This window comes from Nicotiana tomentosiformis, chromosome 1 (genome assembly GCF_000390325.3).
Source record: "Nicotiana tomentosiformis chromosome 1, ASM39032v3, whole genome shotgun sequence".
Lineage (NCBI taxonomy): Eukaryota > Viridiplantae > Streptophyta > Magnoliopsida > Solanales > Solanaceae > Nicotiana > Nicotiana tomentosiformis.
In genome coordinates, this window is record NC_090812.1 from 42,655,194 (window position 1) to 42,665,850 (window position 10,657).

Sequence of the window (10,657 nt, forward strand, 5' to 3'; positions counted from 1 at the left end):
GTGGACCTCGAAGAGTGCCTAATACTTTCTCTTTGAGGTAATTTGAGCCCTTACCCGATCTTTGGTGGCGCTGACTAGTCAAACAGAGTTATCTGCATAATAGGTGCCCTAACGCACCTTAAAATCGTTAGGTGGTGACTCTTCTTCTTTTAACACTTTATCTCCCACTCAAAAGAGTTGTCCCAATGTTGAAGCCCGCTTTCACGTGAAAACAGGGCGCGACATTCACACATGGACATTCATCCACTTACTATTTACAACACTCCCCCTTGGATGGCCATGTAAAGAAAAAATATGCATCATTAAGAGCTTAACAGGAAAAACTTGGGAAGTACATAGTTATTTGTAATATGCATTACTTGCTGCCTCATTAAAAATCTTACCAGAAAAACCCAATGGGACAAAACCTTAGTTAAAGAAAAAAGAGTATAGCACGTAATTTTACTCCCCCTGATTAAAGTATCAATTAAGGTCTCGGAGATGCCGCATTCCAATCTTGTATATTAACTTCTCAAATGTTGAGGTTGGCAATGCCTTAGTAAACAGATCCGCTAAATTATCACTTGAACGAACCTGTTGAACATCTATTTCACCATTCTTTTGAAGATCATGAGTGAAGAAGAATTTTGGTGAAATATGTTTTGTTCTGTCTCTTTAAGTGTATCCTCCTTTCAGTTGAGCTATACATGCATCATTGTTTTCATACAATGTTGTTGGAATATTTCCTTTCAAAGAAAGACTGCATGTTTCCTAAATGTGTTGAGTTATTGATCTCAACCAAACGCATTCTCAACTTGCTTCATGAATGACTATTATCTCTGCATGATTTGAAGAAGTAGCAACCATAGTCTTATTCATTGAATGCCGTGATATGGATGTACCTACACATGTAAATAAGTAGCATGTCTGAGATCGAGCTTTATGTGGATAAGATAAATATCCTGTATCTGCATAACCAACTAATGTTGACTTGTATTCATTTGAATAGAATAAACCCATATCAATGGTCCCTCGCAAGTATCTGAATATATGCTTAATACCATTCTAGTGTCTTTGTGTTGGGGAAGAACTAAATCTTGCTAACAAGCTTACTGAGAAGGCTATATCTGATCGAGAATTGTTGGCAAGATACATTAACGCCCCAATTGCACTAAGATATGGTATTTCGGCACCAAAAAGATCTTCATGATTTTCATAAGGTCGGAATTAAGGGTGGCAAGTGGGCCGGTTCAGGCCCGGGACCGCGAGCCAAACGGGCTAAACGGGCCAGGACCATTTGGCCCGGTTTTAGTGGGCCGGTCCTATGATTTGGGCCCGTCAGGCCCGAGACCGTTTAGCCCGCCAGAGCCGGGACCGGCCCGGTCCCTTAACGGGCCAAACGGTCCCAACAGCTATTTTTTTATAAAAAAAATATAGTCATTGGGCTGTCAAAAATAGCCGTTGCCTATTTATAAAATAGCCATTTAATCCCCCCCTCCCCCCAACTTTGTTTTAATCCCAAACTTTTTATAATTACACTTTTTCCCTATTTTCAACTATAAATACCCCATCATTCTTTTATTTTTTCTTACAAAATCATCAATCTATCACAATCTCTCTCTAATTATCTTCTATAATTGCTACTATTGCTTACTTTATTGTTACAATTTGTGAAACAATTGTGAAGTTGGTGAATTGAAGTATTCAACGATAATATATAGTTTATCGAATATAGCTTTTATATATATATATATATCTTATATACTATATATATTCGATATTAAATATTGAATATTAAAATTTAGGTCACAATTCTATAATAAAATTTACAAAGCATTGTCTTAGATATTTTTTTAACATCCTTTTGTCTCTAATATTTATTTAATTTTTTTTAAATATGTTGGGCCCACTTAGCCCACTTAGCCCGCGGGCCGGGACCGTTTAGCCCGGGACCAAACGGTCCCGGGCCGGTCCCTACAAAAAGCCCATTTAGGCCCGGGACCGTTTGGACCGGCCCACTTGGCCCGTTTAGGCCCGGGACCGGCCCACTTGCCAGCCCTAGTCGGAATGGATCTTTATTTATATCAAGTGATCTTACAACCATTGGGCTACACAATGGATATGCTTTATCCATATAAAATCGGTATATGATTTTTTCAGTGTATGTTGATTGATGGACAAAAATTTCATCTTTCATATACTCAATTTGTAGACCAAGACAAAATCTCATCTTTCTAAGATCATCATCAACAACAACAACAACAACAACAACAACAACATACCCAGTATTATCCCACACCGTGGGGTATGGAGAGGGTAGTGTGTACGCATACCTTACCCCTACCTTGTGAGGATAGAGAGGTTATTTTCAATAAACCCTCCGCTCAGGAAAGCATAAGCACCACATTAATGAAAATATAGATAAGAAGGGACAGTACCAAAAAGACATATAAAAGCAGAATAAAAATAACAAGACAATAAGGTGATCAACAATGAAAGAAAATAACGGTTAGTCATAAAAATGTACTACCAACAGAAAAAGAGACTGCGTGCCAATACTACTGTTATAAACACTCTAGACTACCTACTCTACTACCCTAATCCTCGACCTCCATACCTTCCTATCAAGGGTCATGTCCTCGGTCAGCTGAAGATGCGTCATGTCTTGCCTAGTTACCTCTCTCTACCTTTTCTTTGGCCTACCTCTACCTCTCCGTAGGCCCTCCAATGTCAACCTCTCACAACTCATCACCGGAGCGTCTGTGCTCCTCCTCCTCACATGACCAAACCACCTAAGGCGCGCTTCCCCATCTTGTCCTCAATAGGGGCCACACCCAACTTGTCGCGAATAACCTCATTTTTTATCCTATCTAACCTGGTGTGCCCGCACATCCATCTCAACATTCTCATCTCTGCTACCTTCATCATCTGGACATGAGCGATCTTGACTGGCCAACACTCAGCCCCATACAACATCGTTGGTCTGACCACCACTCTGTAGAACTTACCCTTACGTTTCGGTGGCACATTCTTGTCACGCAAAAAACCAGAAGTGAGTCTCCATTTTATCCATCCCGCCCCAATACGATGGGTGACATCTTCATCAATCTCCCCACCCCCTGAATAATAGACCCAAGGTACTTAAAACTCCATCTCCTAGGGATGACCTGCGAGTCCAGCCTCAGGTATGATATTTAAATCATCAACATATACAACGATTATAACAAATTCAGATCCAAACCTTTTTAGAAAGACACAAGGACAAATTGGATCATTCTTGTACCCTTCTTTCAATAGGTACTCACTCAGGCGATTATACCACATCCGCCCGGATTGTTTCAATCCGTATAAGGATTTTTGAAGCTTTATTGAACAATTTTCTCGAAAACCTTTATATGTTTCGGGCACTTTACATCTTTCCGGGATTTTCATAAAAATTCCATAGTCTAATGAGCCATACAAATAGGCCGTGACAACATCCATTAGACGCATATCAAGTTTTTCATGCACTGCCAAATTTATAAGATACCTGAATGTGATAGCATCCACCACAGGAGAATATGTCTCCATATAATCAAAGCCAGGTCTTTGTGAAAATTCTTGTGCCACAAGTCGCGCTTTATATCTAACAAATTCATTTTTATCATTTTGTTTTCGCACAAAAACCTATTTGTACCCTAGTGGATTTATACCTTCAGGTGTTCGAACTATAGGTCCGAAGACTTCACATTTTTCCAATGAAGTTAATTCTGCCTGGATAACGTCTTTCTATTTTGGCCAATCAACTCTCTGTCTACATTCATCGACATATTTTGGTTCAAGATCCTCATCTTGTTGTATTATTTCAACAGTAACATTATAAGCAAAAATGTTATCGATAATAATATTATTTCGGTTCTATTTTTTTTTCGTTGAGTTATAACTTATTGAAATCTCTTCATTCTCATTATTTTCAGGTACCTGGACCTCCTCTGAGGTCTTATCATTTGTTATGTCTCGGGGCTCTTCTTGAGCCACTACTTCCGTATTATGATCACTTTGACCATTTGCTCCTTTTCTTGTTCGAGGATTTTTATCTTTAGAATCGAGTAGTCTATTGTAACAGCCCAGCCTGCTAGTGATATTGTCCGCTCTGGGCCTAGGCCCTCACGAGTTTAAAACGTGTTATTAGGGCCTAAGGCTTGTTAACTTATATACCCAGCATCCCTCTTGTGTTTTGCCAATGTGGGACTCTGTCTAAAGTGTGGGGTGTTACATACACCCCCTTTTATGGACTCAGCGTCCTCGTTGAGGTTTTCCCTACCGCATGAGATTCGCCTAAACTCAACACTGGGGTTTGCCCCACCTAATCGGGATTTGCCTAGACTTAGTTGAACTCTGACCCACCATCGGCAAGGCTGACACAGGAGTGGTTGTGATACCATATGTAACAGCCCAACCCGCTAGTGATATTATCCGTTCTGAGCCTAGGCCTTCACGGGTTTAAAACGCATTATTAGGGTCTAAGATTTGTTAACTTATATACCCAACATCCCTCTTGTGTTTTGCCTATGTGAGACTCTGTTTAAAGTCTGGGGTGTTACATCTACCACGTTTCAAGCGTGACTTAAACTCATTTGCTTTAATTGACTGTCCTGTCAGGATATCAACTAGAATTGGAGCATTAGCAGCTGGAATATGTGACGTAGTCACCCTTGGTAGGTCAGTGAATGCATCTGGCAATTGATTTGCAACATTTCGCAAATGAATTATCTTTTGAACCTCTTGTTCACAATGATTTGTTCGAGAATCTAAATGAGATAGTGATAATGCATTCCAATCTATCTCCTTTCTCTGCTTCTTATTTTCTCCCCCTAATATTGGGTATACTGATTCATCAAAATGACAATCAGAAAATCTTGTCGTAAATAAATCTCTAGTCAAGGCTCCAAATATTTTATAATAGAAGGAGATTCATACCCAACATATATCCTCAACCTTCTTTGGGGACCCATTTTTGTGCATTATGGTGGAAAAATTGGAACATATACTGCACAACCAAAGATTCTAAGATGGGAAATATTTAGCTCCTGACCAAAAGCTAATTGCATGGGGAGACTTTATGATAACTTGTGGGCCTTATCCGCACAAGTATCGTTGCATGCAAAATAGCATGACCCCATACTGAAATGGAAAGTTTTGTTCTCATAAGCATTGGCCTAGCAACTAATTGGAGGCGTTTGATCAATGATTCCGCTAGACTATTTTGTGTATGAACATGAGCAATCAGATGCTCAATTGTTATCCCAGTTGATATACAATAATCATTAAAGTCCTGGGATATAAACTCACTAGCATTATCAAGACAATTTGTCTTAATTGCATAATCTGAAAATTATGCTCTTAGCTTTTTTATTTGAACCAACAATCTCACAAATGCCATATTGCGAGTTGATAATAAGCACATATGTGACCAACTTATAGATATATCTACCAAATCGATATAATATCTGAATGGTCCACATGGAGGGTGAACGGGCACATATATATCACCCTGTATACATTCCAGAAATGCTAGAGATTCCATCATAACTTAATCGTTGATGGTCTAATAATTAGTTTGCCTTGAGAATATACAGTACAAGAAAATTCCTTAAATTGAAGAATCTTTTGGTTCTTCATTGGATGTCCATGTGAATTCTCAATTATTTTACGCATCATAGTAAAACCAGGATGGCCCAACCGATCATGCCAAATGATAAAATTATCTTCATTAGTAAACTTCTCGTTTACTACGGCATGTGTTTCAATCCTACTAATACTTATTTAGTATAAGCCGGAGGAAAGAGTAGGTAACATTTCAAGTACATAGATATTCAATCTTTTCATCATTTGTAGTCTCAATATGGTAGCCATTTTGGCGAATATCTTTAAAACTTAATAAGTTTCTTTGAATTTACTACAATATAGTGCTTCATAAATAGCCAATTTATTCCTCCTAGTAGTAATAAATTGGCTCTTCCAGAACCTTCAATTAATCTTGTATTACCAGATATTGTATTAACATTGGCTTCTTTCATTACCGAATAAGAGAAATATCTCTTATCTCTTAAAATAGTGTGCGTTGTAGCACTATCCAGAAGACATATATCATCTTTATTAATCTTGAGTCCACCTGAAGACTGGAAAATTTTCATATTCTTCATACAAAATCAAAAATTATATCATAAGAAATATGAAATACTAACAAAAAAAAAATATTAAGAAATACATTAGGAATGTAGAAACTAGCAACACATGATGCATTAGGAAAATACACTCAAGAAAAATAAACTAGTTGCAAACATAAATAAAAAATGACAACATTTATTATAGCTTCATTCCCCAATAAGATGATTAGTTCTTCAGCCAATATTCTAAATGAGTAATATTTACAAGACCTCAAAAATCATCATCTTTATATGCAAGATGTGCCTCATAATCATATTTATCTGAGGGACCTGCTTCATCATCATTATTTTGAAAGGTCAAGTGTGACTCCATATTATTTTCTTTCTTTCTGAGGGAGGCTTGATAAAGTTTGACAAAATGATCTGGCGTACGACAAATGCACCAATGACCTTTCATACCATATCGGTGGCACATATTAATTTTACCTTTTGAAGGATTAATTTGAGAATTCTTAATGTTCTCCTGTTTATTTCCACCATAATGACGATAATTGTTTCGTCCCCTGCCATGTCCACGTCTACGGCCATGTCCACGGCTACGGTAATTATTTTATTTTCTTTCAGACTTATCATATGCTGCTACAATATTCACTTTCGACAATGGAGCTGACCCAGTGGGACGAGTTTCATGATTTTTCATTAATAGAGTATTATTCTGCTCTGCCACAAGTAGGCATGTGATTAACTCAGAATATTTCTTAAAATCTTTTTCATGGTATTGCTGTTGTAGCACCACATTTGAAGCGTAAAAAGTAAAAAATATTTTTTCCAATAAGTCCTCATCTGTGATAGTGTCTCCACATAATTTTAATAGAGAACTTACTTTAAAGATAGCAAAATTATATTCACTTACGGTTTTAAAGTCTTGCAACCTTAAATGTATCCACTCATACCGAGCTTTCGGTAATACCATAAGTTTTAGATGGTTATATCGATCCTTCAAATTAATCCATAATTCAAATGGATCTTTATAGTTAAATATTCAGTTTTTAATCCTTCATGTAGATGATGACGAAGAAAAATCATGGCCTTCGTTTTATCCTGATTTGATGCTTCATTTCCTTGTAAAATATTATTCTCAAGATCTTTAGCGTCAAGGTGAATTTCAGCATCAAGGACTCATGACAAATAATTCTAGGTGAATTTCAGCATCAAGGACTCATGACAAATAATTCTTCCCGTGATGTTAAGTGCCACAAATTCAAGTTTGATAAATTTGACATGGCGAAAGCTATAAAAGAAAATAAATAAATTAGAAATAATAATGTCATTATTAGTGAAGAAGTTTCATTTGTAAATTTTGTAATAAGAATCGAAACTTTTGCTTCAAAAGTACCTCAAAACATAAATGTCAATAGCAGCTGTGGGAAAGAAAAATTTATACCTATCATCATATCACTAAAAGAAGTCACATTTTCGTCCATACATGCAGAAGTAATTGCCATATAGAAAAATTGTGAGTAAAGTTTTCTATCAGTCTTTCAAGACCAAATATATATGTACTTGTTTAATATTATTTTCTCAACACATATCTAAAAGAAATTTTGCTAGATGTCATTATTGAAGTTAGTTCATTTTTACGGGGGTCCGGGGGATTTGAAATCACAACAGATTACACCAAATGCTAGTAAAACTTATCCAAATTCTCACACAAAGAAAATAACTACACTTCCTTTATCTTTCTATTTTCTACGGTATAAACATAGGGAAACTTATAAAAAAAACTCAATGTGTCACTTAACATCATATGCTATGAATCTGCAGGTGCTAATGCTTGTGTCATATATACTATTATTATTTATTATACAAGAAATAGATCTATAACATACCTGAAGGAGAAAATCAAACTCGATACAAGGATAATTAAAGACTCGTGCTGATAACGTGTTATAAAATAAAAGTAATTTAGTAAAATATAAATAAGAAACAAAGATAGAATGGAGTATTTCATTTCTTTTGGTGTGTTCTTTACAATCTGGTTACATGCCAATTTATATGCATAAAAAGATCAAGAACACTATAGCAAAATAGTGCAAGGGATGGACATAAAATGTGAAAATCCATCCACAAACTATTCACACATGGATATTCATCCGCGTATTATTTACAACAGAAAGAACTATATGGGGATCCAACCCGTTATATGGGTGATTACATGATATGAAAAATTAGCGCTATTTATATTCATAGCCTAGGGAAAGGAGAATGGGTGCATATACCCCACCCCTCCACGTAAATCCGCCCCTGCTTTCACTTCAACTTCTTCAGTATTACATTTGTGAGAGTAGTAAAGTAAAGAGAAAACAAAAGGGACTTCGAAGGGAAAAGCTGATTTGGTATTAAGGGTTAGTCGTCTTTCCGACAAAAGTATTTAAGTGGAAGAACTTTCCATAATTAGAGGTTTGTTTTATTGTTTACAAAGAGCAAACTGAAAAACGAGTAAACAAATTGAAGTAAAGGTTCCACCGAGATTTGAACTCGGGTTACTGGATTCAGAGTCCAATGTCCTGACCACTAGACCATGGAACCAATGTGTTGCAATCTTATATTATATTACAAATGTTGAACTGGATAAGCTCTTATTATGTTACTCCTGCCCGACAAAAATATTACGTGAATGTCTGAAAAGTGACTTCGACATAGGAAACATCAAATTAAGATTTTAAATGCAAAAGAATTTAAATTTCAAGAGTTGTAAATAATAATATATGTTAGGCATCAATCTAAGAGTGGTTTATTTCACAATGAATTTTTTGGTCAATGTTTCACACTGAATTGACCAAAGAGAAAATGGAAGAATCAAAAAATAAAACCTTGGATTTTCCGCGTTTGGTTTTCAAGAACGGGAGAGACTAACGTAAGATCAACAAAAGAAAAAATAGTAGGCGCTGAAGAGAAATTATGAACTTTAAGGAGAAATAATTTCAATATTGTTTACCCAAAAAACGGATAGAGTTAAATTTGTACGTAGTTCTAAGAATATGTGGTGTAGCTTAATACAAATCGTAAGGATAAATAGAAATATCAAGTATGGAATGCAAAGCACGCAAAATAGATAAAGTTGTAAAGAAGATGAATTTTAGGACTAAACAAGTGGAATCAAATTAAGAAGCTTGAAAGAACAACTCTTCACTATAGGAGAATATGATGCTTGAATTACAATGTTAGCAAAAACTTGCCCTCTACAGAAATGATAACCATCCCCTTTATAGTAGAGGGATCTTACTTCATATATAATTAAAAATACCTAGTGGGAGACCCATGATAAATCAGTTTTTTCACAATTCCTATCAAGATTCTCTCCTATAGTGGGATTGCAACGGCTCTTGTCTACAAGCTCGATATTGACTCGGGTTTTCGGTCTTGACTCGAGCTCTCGATCTTGGCTTGAGCTCGATTCTGACTCGAACCCTTGAATTGATTCGGGGTTAATGTTGGTCGGTCTCTGGATCATAAGCTCGACAACTTTACTTTGCATTATAGTTCGATTTGGATTCGAGCTTGATTATAATATCGAGCTCGACATTGATCAGCCCCTCGGACTCGAAGCTTGTTTGTACCATCTTCGGAACCCATCTCGAAGTCTTACTTCGATCGATTATGTTTCGAACTCGATCAATCGTACGAAGGCCGAAATCTATTTCGATCGTATACAAATAGTCCCCTCGTTTCTTAGGAAGAATATAGTGAGAAACGATATGATTTTTCAACTGCTCGATCGGATTATAAGCTGACGTTTACATTGGGCTCGACCATGACACACGTGATAGATGTTCCGTCGATTTAGTCTTTCAAGGTATTTAATGCATGTCAGACGGTGGTCGGCCACCGCTGATACTGAACTGCCATTGCTTAAACCTATAAATAACCCTTCCTTTTATCATTTATCACTTTTACATCTTTCAATCTTCCAAATTCCCCAATTTCTTTTTCGTATTCTCTGAGTTTATTCGCAAATCTGTGATTCTTCTTTGCAAAATTCTTCTTCCAAATTACCAAATCCTTGTCACCTTCTTTACGTCCAAAATGGTGAAGACATCCAAAACTGTCCCCCAAAAATAAAAAGCTTATTCTTCCCAATCCGCCGCCGATAAAACCCCGGTGGATCCCCGTCCTGAGGAGTGTGTTCCGGCGGCATGTGTTCTTACCTCCGATTTCAAACTTGATAAAGGTTTGTCGGTTCCTGGCCGATGTGAGCCCGTATCGAGATATATTTGTTCGATAATCCGGGAGCACATGGAGCCGATAAAAAAAGATTGTAACAGGGAGAACAAAGAGGTGGAAGTGCTGTCTCCTGAAGAGGATATTACTACTCACGTGAGAGGGGTTTTAAGCGTGTATGCTTACCCTTTCACGTTAGGTCCCCTTGACCCTGTTATCATAGATTTTTGTATGCCTTTCATCCTCGATCATCTTGTCTGATTATACTGTCCTCGACTTTTTCAAGGAGGGTTAATAAAACTCCAAGG

At 36.8% G+C, this 10,657-nt stretch overlaps 1 non-coding gene across 1 annotated transcript; it reads right to left on the reverse strand.

Moving 5' to 3' along the window:
* Window positions 1-8,645: 8,645 nt before the first annotated feature.
* On the reverse strand, window positions 8,646-8,717 carry TRNAQ-CUG (transfer RNA glutamine (anticodon CUG)). Its single transcript has one exon. It is a non-coding gene; the product is annotated as a tRNA-Gln (tRNA).
* Window positions 8,718-10,657: the final 1,940 nt, after the last annotated feature.